Raw genomic sequence first — 5,027 nt, 5'->3', positions numbered from 1 at the left:
GCTGCCTTCTAGTGCTGTCACTGTCAGTGCTGTTTGTGTTATGCCACCTACAGCTCTTTGTGCTGCCACCTATTGCTGTGTTGCCCAGGGATTGGGGGGGAAATGAGATCCTGGCCAAGGGGTTACTTCTGCAGGTATCCCGGTGTCGTGACCCGGTCTGTAATGTCAAGCTCCCAAAAAAGAGGGGGATTAGGTAGGGGGAATTGTCTGTCACGCCACCCGTGGGTTGCGTTGATAAGGTGGTGGCACCGCCACTGCCTCTGGGGACCGTGCCCGGGACTGATGGTGTGGGGCAGCTAGGTGGGATACCCTCCACGGGTAGGGGGATTTATAGTCCCACGGACCAATTGGGAGAGGTAGTTTGTAGAGTGACGGGTACAGTCCTCGCCTTGTACCGGGTGGTGCAGGAGTACTCACAGTATAAACCAATAACTAACCCCAGTCCAGTAATTAACCAAGTTGCTGGTAACAGGTGCCAACGGCCCGCTGCTGTGAAGACGGGTCCCACACCCGTGTGTGTAATTCAGGTGATCTTTTCCTGCCCGAGGTATGTGTCTTCTTTTCACACTGGTCCGTACTGGGTCCCGACAGCTGGCACCCCTCTCCTGGTCCACTTCGGGTCCCACAAGAGGCTGGCCCATTCCTGAGGCCGTGAGTACCACTCACCCCAGCCCCACACAGGGGCTGCTTATGTGACGCCCTGGACTAGCCAGGTGGTCTCAGAGGTAACATCACACACACACACACACCCTCCCCTGGACAGTCAAGATCATTGAAAAAAAAAAAAAAAACCATTGTTGCCACTCTACAGTCTTGATGTCCTCCTGTTTTCGTGGGGAGGGGGTGAGTGGGGTCTGATTGGCTGGTGTGTGTTTGTGTGTGGGAACCTCCCCAAGGGAGGGTTAAATCAGCATCAATAACATGTATGCAGACCTCTGTAACACCCAGGTTTTGCCAGGGCGGCACAGTGCTCTTTGTGCTGCCAACTACTGCTCAGGGTGATGTATATGCCCCATACTCTTAAGGGATGTATATGACGCAGCCTCTCCTGGGATGTATATGCCTCAGTGTTTCCTGTGATGTATATGCCCTAGCTTCTCCTGTGTTGTGTATGCCCCCAGCCTCTCCAGACCAAGACATACATGGAAATGTAGTGGTGAGAATCAAAATGATCAATCTCACCGAACATCACAGTCTCTCCAGCCACCACTCTGGGGCTGATTTTATTAATTATTTTAACAAATATAGCCTGGTCGTGTTCAAGTTGATAATTTGGTGTGGCCCCCGTTGGTTGGTAGAAAATTCCAAATGGTCCCCGGCAGTAAATAGGTTCCCAAACCCTGTTTGAAAGTTTTGTCCAAAAATGTAAGCAACAGCGAAAATAAACTAGAAAGATTTATGTGACATACAAAACAAAAAAAACATTTAAATCACAAACATTCAGTGGCCCTGCTGTTGGGCTGCCAAAATCTGTTCCAGCAGCTCCCCATGACGCCGGACGGCTTCTGACAAACGGCGTTGTGAATCCAACACGTCCTGTAGTGTGGGGATTTCTGTGGAGGGAATGGGAAAAGTTAACCATCCTTGTTCCAACATCGAACTGTCAGGTATATGTTTTTGGTTGACCACTTACGGTTCTGGGGTTCATCACCTTCTTCTTCTTCTGAGGCGCTGATGGCCCAACCAGATCCTGTGGCTAGGGAACACAAATCAAATATTAGTACACGACAGCCCACCATCATTTAAACATCCATGTATCCTTTACAACTTGTAGGGACACCATGTTATGTGCATAAATTACAGGAAGGGTAGCCTGCACAAAACTCACCAACTGATGCGGGGGAGAAGGCATCGTTAGAAGGAGAAGTATGGGGAGACTGGGTAGAAGGTGGTGATGGGGTTGAAGGAAGAGATGGGGTTGCAGCAGGTGATGGGGTTGGAGAAGGAGAGGGTGTCCCAGCAGGCGGAGGTGGTGGATCGGAAGCAGGAGATTTTGGAGCCGGCGGGGATGATGGCTCCGCAGCAGGAGATGCTGGAGCTGGCGGAGATGGTGGATCCACAGCCGGAGAGGGTGGAGATGGTGGAGCTGCCTGTGCAGCTGGAGGTGGTCCTAGGTATAGGAGAAATCTTTTATTGAGCGCATAACTCCAGGCCACCATGGTTTACGCCTACTTTACACCATACAATTCTGCATACGATATCGTATGTGATGTGACACGCCCCCATCTTATGTGCGACAACTGAAATTTGTTGACCGTGTCGCACCTATGCTTTGTTCCTGTCACAAGTACTTACCCTTCTATACGACCATCCATACGTAAGAAGCGGGACGCAGGTAAGTTGCAGTTCATCATTCCCGGGGTGTCACACACTGCGATGTGTGCTGTCTCGGGAACATTGAGCAACCAGACGTTCAATTTTTAGTAATTGAACGACGTGTATGCGATGACCGGTTATTCGTTTAATCGTAATCGCATGTAGGTTTTACAGACTACAATATCTCTAACGATGCCGGATGTGCATCACTTACAACGTGACCCCGCCGACACATCGGTAGATATATTGTAGCATGTAAAGCCCGTGTATAGCCTGCTTTTTTACGTATGTTTGACAAACCTTTTTCTAGGGGCACCAGACACATGGGGACCACTTGCCTCAAAGCAGCAAACATGCTGCATTCATTGGAAAAACAAGGCACAAAAATCAATCACTTAAATTCTTCTATTTTATTCTGTAAATAGTATAACATATGGCTTGTACTCAAGGCTTCTAATGTCACTCTGATATGCACCGAGATAACAATGATAATCAGAGATTCAAATGCAAAGATAAAATAAACCCATTATACCCCAGGAGCATTGAAGTTTTGAGGTATCTGAAATTTACCTATGATCAAGTTAGATAATTAGCTCTTTTTCGCCACCTTGACCCTCTGATATGCACACTAGATATCTAGGTATAATGTAATTATTTTCTTTAGATATGCACTGAGATAACACTGATAATCAGGTCAATGGACAATACTCCAAACGCGATTACACAGCATGGTTTATTGCGAAATGGTTTTTGTAAAGACTGGCACAGTGTTGATCAAATCCTAATATATGCAAAGAGTAAATAATCCCATTACCCCAGGAGCATTGAAGTTTTTAGTTATCTGAAATTTACCTATGATCAAGTTTGCATACCATACCTTTTACAAAGGATAATTAGCTCATTTTCGCCACCTTGTCCCTCTGATATGCACACTAGATATCTCGGTATAATGTGATTATTTTCTTTGCAATATATTGCATTTGAACTACACTGTGCTTTCCAAACAACCTTGTTCTAATCGCGTTTGGAGCATTGTCCAGTCATCTGACTATCCTTCTTATCTCGTTGCATATCTGAGTGAGCAAGTTTATAGTAGTTATATTCTTGTGCATAGGGGCAATATTATAGTACTTATATTCTTGTACATAGGGGGCAGTATTAAAGTATTTATATTCTTGTGCATAGGGGCAATATTATAGTAGTTATATTCTTGTGCATAGGGGCAATATTATAGTACTTATATTCTTGTACATAGGGGGCAGTATTATAGTAGTTATATTCTTGTGCATAGGGGGCAGTATTAAAGTATTTATATTCTTGTACATAGGGGGCAGTATTAAAGTATTTATATTCTTGTGCATAGGGGCAGTATTATAGTAGTTATATTCTTGTGCATAGGGGCAGTATTATAGTATTTTTATTCTTGTGCATAGGTTGCAGTATTATAGTAGTTATAATCTTGTACATCGGGGCAGGTGGGACACCACCGCTGTTGTTGTTGGGCACCCAGGGGAGAGGTAGTGGCAGCTGGATGTTAACCCCTCCGCGGGTAGGGAGGGTGGTCCCGGGGCCCAATGACTTTTTGCTGGGTATAGCAATGGCATAAAGTGTTAGTGGTATCATTTTGATTTACAAATCTATTATGGGAAGGAGAATAGAGCGGACATGCAATTATACTCGATGGGGTATCGGTACAGAGGACCTAAATGGTTGTTGGTCCAAATGGCAGTCAATGTAATAAAAGTCATCAACCATAATAGTTTATATAACATTTTATTGAACAAATGCAAACATTATAAAATTCAGAAAGATTAAAATAAAATGGACAACAAAAATATATTATTAAAAAAACAGTATAGACAGCAAAATGCTCAGTAGGCCTCTATAACATCTGTTGCTGCCAACTTACAGCACCAGGACCGTTAAAATATTGGCAGTAGTTTTCTCGGCAGGCCTTCGCATCATCCTTGTTTCTGCCATGTATGACCGGTTGAAGGCCTGCGCTGGCTGGAGCGTTAGCACGCCACTCACCAAGAACCACTTCCCCATTTGTTGGTTCCACAGAGTCCACGAAACCAGGCGGACTGTACGCATTTACATCTTGACGACGAAGGAAGTTGTGCAGCGTGCAACAGGCCAAAACAACAGAGTCTATTGATTGTAGCTTTAGGTTAATCGGAGTGTGGAAAAGTCTGAAGCGGTTGGCCATGATCCCGAAGGCATTTTCTACTACCCGACGTGCCCTTGACAAGCGGTAATTGAAAATGCGTCTTTCCTGCGTAAGAGCGTTTTGTGGAAACGGTTTTAGAAGATTGGCATGAAGTGGGAAGGCTTCATCGCCGACAAAAACAAAATTAAGGTTTCCTGTGGTCTCAGAGTTGGGTGGCAAGTGCAGGGCACCGTTCTGCAAATGCTCACCAAATGCTGTGTGCTCCAAAACACCACCATCAGAAACCCTGCCGTTCATGCCAACATCGACATTTATGAATTCATAGTTTGCATTAACAAGGGCCATCATTATGAGGCTGAAATAGCCCTTGTAATTGTAAAAATAGGATCCGCTGTTCCGTGGTTGCGTGATGCGCACATGTTTTCCATCCAAAGCCCCACCACAGTTTGGGAACTGCCAGAGCTGCTCAAAATCCTTGGCAATTTTATTCCATGCCTCCACTGTTTTAGGAAATTGATTATCACTGCGTAGACTGCGAACA

General features: G+C 45.3%; 1 long non-coding RNA gene across 1 annotated transcript; it reads right to left on the bottom strand.

Annotated features, from left to right (window-relative positions):
- Positions 1-1,483: 1,483 nt before the first annotated feature.
- LOC142300098 (uncharacterized) lies at positions 1,484-1,965 on the bottom strand. Its single transcript, XR_012752661.1, has 3 exons — positions 1,829-1,965; positions 1,634-1,696; positions 1,484-1,553 (listed from the first exon to the last, which is right to left on the bottom strand). It is a non-coding gene; the product is annotated as an uncharacterized LOC142300098 (long non-coding RNA).
- Between the last annotated feature and the right edge of the window lie 3,062 nt (positions 1,966-5,027).

This window comes from Anomaloglossus baeobatrachus, chromosome 1 (assembly GCF_048569485.1).
Source record: "Anomaloglossus baeobatrachus isolate aAnoBae1 chromosome 1, aAnoBae1.hap1, whole genome shotgun sequence".
Lineage (NCBI taxonomy): Eukaryota > Metazoa > Chordata > Amphibia > Anura > Aromobatidae > Anomaloglossus > Anomaloglossus baeobatrachus.
The sequence above is the reverse complement of the archived record's forward strand: the minus strand, read 5'-3'. Positions and strand labels throughout refer to the sequence as shown.